Raw genomic sequence first — 10717 nt, 5'->3', positions numbered from 1 at the left:
CCTAAATATGTGAGTTGGTTCATTCATACTCGCGTCTTGTTTTTGTCGGACGTTAATATTCCTTCGTGGACCTCTGTATTTATCCATTAGTTCCTGCTTATCGTCATATTGCAACTACCTCTCTAATTCTTGTCCCGTTTCCGTCAGCAAAGGCTCCTACATTTACTTTCAGTACACTGATTTATAAAATATTTCTTTCAAGCCTCTATTCAGTAGTCAGTGCAGGAAGGCAGATGATTCCGTCAACAGAATTAGTCTTGCATATAATTGCTTGTTATAAGGGTGAATTTTATCTTATAACAGTATATTTGTACCTTCGTTTTAGGTTCCTCACAGAGGCATTCATGCTACAAAGAGTACACCTATGGTTAATTCAGAGATGTTTTTTCATAAGCGCTTAAGACTATGTGTATCCCTTTCTAAAATCATGCAGGGGCCCAAAGAAACTCTTGTAAATTTAAAATAAATAATGTGAGTGATACTCCTAGCGCTTTTCAAATTCTCGTGCAGATCAGAAATAATGTTAATTAAGTCCCTGTGGGTTTAACGGGAAGCACCTCTGTGATTGGTCAGATAAACTATATTTTTCAAACCCCTGTTCTTATCTAACACTTCATCAGGAATATGTAAACAAGTAAAAATTTGTCATAAGGACAACCGCAGGATTTCGCAGAGAGCGGGTGCTAATCTGGAAAATTGCACCCGCTCCCAGCGAAATCGCGGTAAAATATCAGCCACAACCACGTTTCACGACCGTGCGATAGGAGGTTACAGTCTGTAAAGGAATCAATACGACGATCCTTCTGCATTTTCCCGCAAATGTTTTAACATATTCTTGACACGCAGGGATGCTTTTTAGGCCATTAGAAAGTGAAAGCTTGGATCCTCCAGGAGCGCCGATTATAAGGACGATTAGTTTAACAGAATATTCCGGGTACAATCATTGCAACTCCCTTATAAGATCTCGATACCCCTCTTTCTTTTCATTCTCCTTGGTTATGATGTTTTTGTCAGTTTTTGTCAGCTGGTCAGGCCTCCAGTGAGCAACAGAAACAATGGTCGAGAACATAAAGTTCCAGTATATGCGGCACTTCCCATTCTCGACAATTGACTCGATTTCCCTAGGAGCATTTAGAGGAGCGATATTAAGGTTAATGCCGTAGGAGTGATAGAGATGGTAATAAAGCACTCTTAGTGCCGCATTGTGCCTTTGAGTGTAGGTCGTTCCCGCATTAGTTGGATAACTAGATAGTATGTGAGCTAAATGCTCGGGGTGTGCATGGCACGCCCTGCAGCTATCAACAGAAATGTCTTGGCTCAAAATGTGGCAACGGTATGTTAAGGTGGAAATGACACCGTGTTGGCATGCAAAAATGAAACCCTCCGTACCAGACTTCAATCCGGGCGATTTAAGGAAAGCAAACGTTAGCTCACAAGGCATTGACTGATCCTTCACAATTCTGTGGAAGATACCGAGCATCCTCTTATCGAGGAGCTGTTCACGAAAGTTTTTCTCTTGTGCTATCTTAATCCGGGCTTTCAGGAGTGAGTACTCAAGATAGATAATACTTGATGCGTTTTGCTCACTCCTAATACTGAAGTCAAGTCCGAGTGTTTCAGCAGCCTCCACCGCATGCTTTGTACAGAAACGCTCCTTTGACCACTTCTTCGTGATTCCTGACCATTTTAAGAAGAGGGTCTCTTCCATTTGTAACTCTATGTGCTATATCCAGAATAATCCTGCTGTAAAGACATTCAAGACTCAATATGCCGCAACCACTTTGACGGTGTGCGATGTACAGTCTCGGAACGGAAGACTTAAGATGCATGCTTTTGTTCATGTGCATAACCTTTCTTGTCCCGATATCAAGGGACCTGAGCTCGTTCTTCGTACATGGAACTACTCCAAATAAATAGAGTACTACCGGGACGGCAAGCATGTTCGTTGCAGATACTTTGTTCCACGCCGACAGTTCGGAAGACCAAATCTGTCAGATGAGACGTTTGTATCTGCTTCGGAGAGTACCCTTTATAGATGTCAAATCCTGAATGCGGCTCTGTGGCACGCCCAGGTATGTATAATTCTCTCCAGGGCAAAGGTGTCGTATAGCGTTTCTATAAACGAGCTCAGGATCTTCAGGGATGCCATTAAGTTTTCCTCGCTTCAAACAAACCTTAGCGCATTTGTCTTACCCAAATTCCATTCCAATTTCCTTAGTATATCGCACCTAACTATTTGCGGGTGAACCTTTAAGATTTCCAAAAGACAGATGATAAGTGTATAGGAGGTCGAATCGAAAGCTTTCCGATAATCAATCCAGGCCATCGATAGGTCACGCTGATAGAATGCTGCATCTTTAAAGACTCATCTATCGATGAGCAGGTTCTCCCGACATCCGGCTACGCCTTTCTTTGACCCTTGTAGTTCAAACATTTCTTGCCACACAGGTTAAATTGCCCGAACAATCCTATCATTTAGGATAGCTGTGAATATCTTATAAAGTGTGTTCAGACAAGTTATAGGCCTGTAATTCTTCGGGTCAGCTAAGTTGCCTATTTTCGGCAGGAGTATTGTGCGTCCTTTCACCAACCACTACGGAATCGGCTCTTCCGACTTGAAATATGAGGTGAAAATACAGGCCAAATGCTGATGGGTTGAAGAAAACTTCTTCCACCAGAAGGTTTTGATACAATCTGGTCCCGGTGCGGAATAGTTCTTCATCCCTCCTAATACTTTTTTTACCTTCTCGGTAGTGATGGGTGGGCATTCTTTATCAGGTGTTGTGAGGACAACACATAACTCCTTGAAGCTATTTATATTTTCTGAGTCTTCGTCCAGTCTATGCTGCACTTCGTAGACTACTCTCCAAAATACTTCGACCTCCTCTGGTTTGGATGGGTGTTCGACAGTAACCGGAGGGTCTTAGACGAGTCGAGATGGGTGAGAGAGAAACTGTTGATTTTCTCTGACCCACCTCTCCCTCCCCTCTAGACTTCTCTTAGCGTCAGATAGTATCCGTATTCTCTCAACAATATGCTGCCAGATGGTCAGCAGCTTTGACTTCTTAAGTGTGTGATAACGGGTCCGGAGTTCGCGCGCGAACTTTCGAACCCTGGCGGTAAAATTCCTGCCAGACGTGATGCAGTCAATCACACATTGAATGCGAGACACATACTGTCTTGCCCAGCCTATTTTTATGGCAAGTTGATGCATCCGTCTTTTGGTCTTATGATCAAATGTTGGTTTTGTTTTACGGTTCGCATGGCCAAAGCTGTCGCTGCATTATACACACAATAATTAACAGCCCAGAGGTCAGATACTTGGTTTCGCAGACGTTGATGCGAAAAGTGCGATAGCTCCCGGGTGTTTCTTGCACCACAGAGCATGCAGTTGTGTCATATATATGTATATGACATGTAATTCCATTAAGGGGCGACACTAGCATCGTAGCACTCGAGCAAGTCGTGATTCAGTCGCTCCGTCCACCCAAAGGTCGCGTGATCCCGCCGTTTCATCGCATTGAATCCATTTTCATTGGCTCCCCCAGCTCTAGATTGCTCAGCATAGGTCGCCCGGTATCCCAGAGTCACCGTTCTAGACACCTCACCCAGGTGTTATTCAGCTTTCGGCACGGTTTTCACACCTCCGCTTGGGGGTTAATTCCTTCGGGACTACGCCTGGCAATTGTCCGCGACTGTCTATTTATTTTTGTAACCATATTCAGCAGAAACCCTTGGTACAGGGACCCTCTATCCGCAACCCGAGGACACGTTCGGCGCCTGTGTCATAGGCGGCTTTCCTTGTGTCGCTCCGTGTCGTTAGGGTGCACAGACTGTAACCACCTATCTCACGGTCGTGAGATGTGGTTGTGGCGGAAATTTCACCGCGGTTTTGCTGGATTCGGGTGCATTTTTTCAGATTAGCACCCGCTCCCGGCGAAATTCTGCGATTGTGCTTATGACAAACTTTTAATTATATATATGTAGGTATAATATAATTTTAGAAAGGGTTAAACAACCACCGTAGGTTCCCGCTGGGACCAATTGTCCGCTCAAAGTGAAAACCGCTTTTGAACCACGAACAACCATCGAAGCTAGTTTGTTTTTATAAAAGGCGCCAGATAGAAGTAACCCTCTCCGAGCATCGATGCAGACGTGCGGGTGTTAGCTGGAAGGTTGACCAGCTCAATATCACCCAAACTACTATTGCTTATATTTACTGAACAAAAAACAACACAAGGAGTTCATCAACGAGTCTGTAACAACTATTGCTGTTCAATGCATCAAAGAAAAGGAAGCACATTAGATATCTAAGATATACCTGAATCACGTAGAGATACGGAGAAATATCCTAGGATAAACCCGCGTGTTACTTAAAATGGCGGTCGCAGACACCCTCGCTATGCTCTGATGCAATCCAGGTTCGTTCGAAATGTGGTCACGTCTGGCCTGCTGCAGGAAGACGTTCGCCTCAAATTTACTGTCGTCGGATCTCCGATGGTCCACAGCACTATCCTATTTTCCAACACTACGCGATTTTATCACCCTTGTAGGTCAAACGTCGAGGCAGGGAAGGCACTTAATAACGGTGAAGAAGAAACCGCCTACTTTAATGCCATCTGGATAGGGTTCCACCTTCTTGGGGATCTATTTTTATATTCCTATTTTAATAATTCGAAATCGATAATCGGTTCTTCGTCTGGGATCGGTCCTTCCGCCTCCACCGCCTAGCCCTCTGGTTCCAGGCCATCTGACTTGTCTTGCCCTGCTCCATCGTCGTTCAGCCACTTTCTACCCCGCCCTGTGAATTCTCTATGTGCCTTCCGTTCATTAATTCGGAGGAGCGGAAGAGTTCCAACGGGTGACCTCCTACAATGTGCGTTTCCGTGTTAGCGTGCGTCGCATCGATTGGTCCGTATTGTGGATTGATGTGACTCTCATATGCCGCCCGCACGCTGCTATTAACATAGCCATGATCTCTAGCGTCTGGCCGAGGTGCTGGAAATCATTTAGATGGGAATACGACGTTGGGGTCAGAGAAACACACATATTGATTAGACGAATCAACTCAAGGATGAATTGCTGGACTGCTACGATGCCAGCATTACCCCTGTTAGCGGAGGCTTTATAGCGCGTATGTGCGGAGCGCTTCCTCAACCGCCACAAGAAGAAGCTACAGACAAAGATAATCAATCAACATTGAGACTAACTGCGAAAAGCAAGCGCCTTCTAAGAGATGAAAGTAATTTCAGGACAAGGAGCAAGATTACCATAAAGGTTTCTCCTAAGCTCCAAGATGCGACTGAAATAGATGCCTTCCTTCGTAAGGATATCTCGGATATGTCCGACATGTGGACCATCAATTGTTTAGTTTCTGGTGTTGCGAGAGCTTTGGCTTATTAAAATCGAAAGATAATATCGGCGATGGATCAAAGTACCAAAAGACGCATGCATGAATTGAAAAAAAGAATAGATGAGAAAGAAAGAATGCGTGCCGTGTTTAGTATGTGATTGACTACATAACATCTGATAGATCATTCACGGAAAGAATCCAAAAATTTGCTTGTGAACTAAGGACCTTCAATCAAACAACGATTTAGAGGCTTTTTGGAGAGACGTATGCAAGATTCCGAAAACACTGAAGCTGCAAGAAGATACTGATAATACCATCCGGTTGAAGGGGTTTTGCGACAACCTTAGGACATCTGAGAAGGAATGTCCATCAATCATTGCCAAAGAGGTGAAAAAAACAATAAGGTGTAGGAATAACTTTTCCGCTGCAGGACCAGATAGTATCAAGAACTTCTGGCGGAAGAACTTAACTTCTACACACCAAAGTCTGGCCTTCATATTTACCTCCTATTTAAAGTCGGGAAAGCCCATTCCGCAATGCCTGGTGTTATGATGCACTATGCTCCCACTGGAAAAGGACAACTTGTCCAAACCCAGAGAATTACAAGCCACTAACTTGTTTGAACACACTGTATAAGGTCTTTACAACTTTCTAAATAAGACCTATATATACCTAGTCGTGAATAAAAGCCCCATTCAGAATGTGACATTAGTAACGGAGTCTCTCGAAAATATATACAAGCACTTTGTTCGGAGATTTAGTCTTCAAATCTGTTAGAGTCAAACTAGGTCTCTGCAGCTTACATGCTTGCTCTCCCGGTTCCACTCCACTCGTTTGGGGTGGTTCAATAAACGGAGAACGAGCTAGAAGTCCTCAACATCGCCAAACCGAAAAATTTAAGAAAATAAATGAAATTAATGCTATGTAATAAATTAAACGCAATTAGATAATATGCCAAAAAATTTATTTTAAAGCTAGAGCACTGAACTGCAAAAGACAGTGGACACGTTATCAAAAATGGCGCCTATAAAGTGCAAACTTTCAAAAATCTGGGCAACAAACTTTCATAAAAATATGTTTTAAGGCTGATCACAAATCTTAACTCTGATTTTGAAAGTTTAAAAACGGCAGTGCAATATGGCGGCCGAAAATTAAAATATTGCTGAATTTTGCTGAAAACTCTGACCATAGACTCATGATAATTGCATCTGAAAACACCCAAGTATTTTTTTAAAGAGTTTTCTAATCAAATGCATGGCGAATGAGGGTTTTTAGATTCAACTATCATAAGTCTGAGGTTAAATTTTTCAGCAATATTTAAATTTTCGGCTGCCATATTGCATCCGACATGCAAAAAATTTTTAAATCTAAGTCAATATTCGTGCTCAGCGACCCCAAAAACCCCGTAGTGACCATTATCAGCAAAATTTGGCAATTTTTAATTTTCAACCTCCATATTAGATCCGGCATTTTGAATTTAGAATTTTTAATTATACATTTATATCCAAGGATATCATGAACACTTATGAACACACTATCAAGTCCATTGTAATGACGGTTTTACCCTTATTCGGGCTAAACTAACCATTTTAGGAGTTTTTGGCCGACATATTGGATCCGTAATTTGTAATTTTTTAAATGCATGACCTGATCTATCATTGATGTACAGAAAGACAAAAAATTAAACAATAAAACACAAAATTCTCTGGTCCTACACATTTTCACGAATTTATTTAATTTATTTTCTGAAATTGTTCGGTTAATGGCCGCCATATTGATGCCGATATTTTTATTTTTGAAGGCGCAGACTGATTTTTTATTTTAGTGTTCAAGCTTCAAAATGAATTCTTAAGCATTTTATTTGATCGCGTTAAACTTAGGTGGTAGCGTAGATTTGATTGATTTTCTACAATGATTCGGTTAATAACCGCCATATTAATGTCACTATCTTGATTTTTGACAAGCTGCACACGGCTTTTTGTTGCTTGGTGTTCTAGCTTAAAATCGAGCCCTTAATGGTTTAATTTGATTGCATTAAAATTTGGTGGCAGCGTAAATTTTATTGATTTTCTAAAATTATTCGGTTTATGGTCGACATATTGATGTCGCCATCTTGATTTTTGATAAGATGCACACGGCTGTTTGTTGTTTGGTGTTAAAGCTTAAAAATGAGCCCTAAAGCATTTCGTTTGATAGCGTTAATTTTTGGCGGCAGCAGCGACTTGATTTATTTCCTAAAATTTTTCATTTTATGGCCGCAATAATAATTCCGCTATTTTGTTTTTTTAAGTCATACACGGCCTCTTAAAGTTTAGTGTTTAAGCTTTAAAATGAGCCCTTAAACATTTTATTTGGTCAAGTTGAATTTTGGCCGTAGCACTGATCCTGCTGACGTGGATCGACCAATGACCAATGTGGTTACAAAAATAAACAGGCAATCGCCGACAATTGTCGAGGGGTGGCCCCAAAGAAAGTAACCCCCAAGCGGAGGTATTAAAACCGTGCCGAAAGCTGAATGGCACGATGGAGCTGATGGACGAACCCGTTTTCCTAGCTTCTCCTGGGAACAACGATGATAACACCAAACATAGTTGTGATAAGTGCGGTTCAAAACAACAGACTGCGCAGGGCTCCTGACAATAGGTCGGCCAACAATGCCGACCACTCTAGAGCTAAAGGATCCAATAAAAATTGATTCAATGCGATGGATCGGCGAATCTCGGGACATTTAGGTGGACGAAGCCACTAAATCACAACTTGCTAGAGTGCTACGATGCGATTGTGGCCCCTGAACGGGGCTACATGGCACGAATGCATGCTCTGTGGAGCGAGAAACACCCGGCGCTATAGCACTTTTTGCAGGAACGTTTGCGAAACCATGCCGAACTACTCCGAAAAAGGGGCTATGTAAGATGAACGCCTACTCTACCACAGCTAGAACCAGCCGGCAACAGAGAAAGAGAGGCGACACTAAGACCAAACGCTTGCAGTCATCCAATAGAGGAAGAGCGATGCTTTATGACCCGGAGAAACATCCACACCAAGGTTTCTCTTAAGTCTAAAGATCTGTCTGAAATAAATGACGAGCTTCGTGGACATTTTTCCGAAGAATCCGTTCTCTGGGATATTAATTATTATGTGTATAATGCAGCAGGAATTTTACCGCCAAGGTTCGAAAGTTCGCACGTGAAATACGGGCCCGTTATCACACACTTAACAAGTCAAAGCTGCTGACTACGAAGTAGTTCGGGTAATTGAACCTGTGTGGAAATAAATGTATGAACAATGAGGCTCAAAGAAAGGTGTACCGAGATGTCAGGAGCACCTGCTCCTCGATAGATGTGTCTGCAAAAATGCAGCCATGAAATGCAAATGCAGATGCGCCAAGGTTTATTTGAAGCGAGGAAAACTAAATGGCATACCTGAAGATCCTCTGCTCGTTGATAGAAGCGCTATACAACATCTTTGCGCTGGAGAGACTTATACATACCCGGGCGCACCAAAGAGCGGCATTCAGGATGTGCAATCTTTAAAGGATACTCTCCAAAGCAGAAACAAACGTCTTATCCGACAGATTTGATCTTCCGAACAGTCCGCGAGGACCAAACTATCTGCAACGAACATGCTTGCCGTCCCGGTAGTACTCTATTCATCAGTACATTTCACGCCGTGAAGGTGGTCGCGGAATATTGAGTCCTGAATGTCTTCACAACAGGATTATTCTGGGTACAGCACATAGAGTCGCAAATAGAAGAGACCCTCTTCTTAAAAGGGTCAGGAATCACGAAGAAGTGGGCAAAGGAGCATTTCTGTACAAAGCAGCGGAGGAGGCTGCTGATACACTCGGACCTAACCTCTGTATTAGGAGTGAGCAGAATGCATCAAATCTTATCTATCTCGAGTTCTCACTCCTGAAAGTCCGGATTAGGAAAACACAAGAGAAACACTGTCGTGAACAGCCCCTCGATAAGAGGATGCAGGGTATCTTCCACAGAAATGTGGAGGATCAGTCAATATCGTGTGAGCTAACGTTTGCTTTCCTTAAATCGCCCGGATTGAAGTCTGGTACGGGCGTTTCATATTGGCTTGCCAAGACGGTGTCATTTCCGTCTTAATATACCGTCGCCAAATTTTGCGCCAAGACCTTCCCGATGATAACTGCAGGGCTTATCATGCACATCCCGAGCATTTAGCTCACATACTATCTAATTGTCTAACTCATGCGGGAACGACCTACTGCAGGCTTGCTTCTTTTTTTATTGGTGTCTCGACACTGTATGTTGAGGATCTTTTCGTAGGTTACTTTATCTGACAATTTAAACGAGCTTGATCCGTAGTTACATATTGTTGCCCATGATTCCTCCTAGCATATAGAGAAAATGCCGGCTAGTATATCTTTTTTATGTATTTACTTCCTTCAAAATATTCGTTTGAATGCGTACCGTTGACTTGTATAAGACATAACTGCCGTAAAAAAATCCATATATCAAGAATTACGGCGTTAGCAGATATCTTTCATAATTCTTTAGAAATGGTAATCCTATCATTCTAGATTCTGATAGGCAAAAATCAATAGGAGTAATAAGAAAAGGTCGTCTTTCTAAAGTAGAGAAAGTAGGCGGCTTCTAATGTCTGATGTTGGTCATTTTTCACGTAACTTTTTTCCTGAATTTTATTTTTCATGCCAGCCTGGGATGCTGATCTCTTTTATCATGTTAATAGAAACTAAGAAATTTACTAATAAGCAGTATTCTCCTCCTCTTGTGGTTTTCCTTTTATGGATAGGAGCTTCTCGCATGTGCTTGATATTCTTGCCCTTCCTCGCATTCCTCTTGTTCTTTCATTTCTTCCTGATTTATTTTTTGTCCATTTAAATAGTTTGTTTCTTTCTCGTGAATGTTCCCTACTTGGATCAATAATCCTTTTAGGAAATTTCCCTCGTGAAAATTTGGTTTAGCATAATACTGGTTAGTAAAATGTCGAAATTTTCCAGATTTGTGGCACATTATCCCCATTTTATTGGCTAATGGCATTGCTGTGTTTAGAATCCTAGGTTTTATATTTCCGTAAAATCTAGATGTTGTATTTTCCAATCTAAGTTTCCTGTTTGGTCGATATTAAAATTTACGTGTTGATACTCTTTTTTACTCCCTTTCAACCAATTTTCCATCTTAAAAGACATATTCTGGTCTTCTCCGATATTTGTTGGTCTTTTGGCTTTATTCTGTGAGCTTATTTTGCGTCTTAGGTTCGTTGTCTTGTTTCGTTATCGGTTACGTTACTTCCTTATTCTATTATTTGCATACTTGTAAGTACTCTTCTACGAGTGCTTCTTGGTTTACGCAAGTTTTCTTCTTCACCTTT

The 10717-nt window shown here is 41.9% G+C and overlaps 1 protein-coding gene across 5 annotated transcripts in view; it reads left to right on the top strand.

The window, feature by feature from the left end:
* Window positions 1–10717, top strand: part of LOC117170306 (carbonic anhydrase-related protein 10) — a 395033-nt gene that overhangs the window by 383258 nt on the left and 1058 nt on the right. The window lies entirely within an intron of this gene.

This window comes from Belonocnema kinseyi, chromosome 3 (genome assembly GCF_010883055.1).
Source record: "Belonocnema kinseyi isolate 2016_QV_RU_SX_M_011 chromosome 3, B_treatae_v1, whole genome shotgun sequence".
NCBI lineage: Eukaryota > Metazoa > Arthropoda > Insecta > Hymenoptera > Cynipidae > Belonocnema > Belonocnema kinseyi.
Note: the sequence above shows the minus strand (reverse complement) of the source record. Positions and strands in the feature narration are given on the sequence as shown.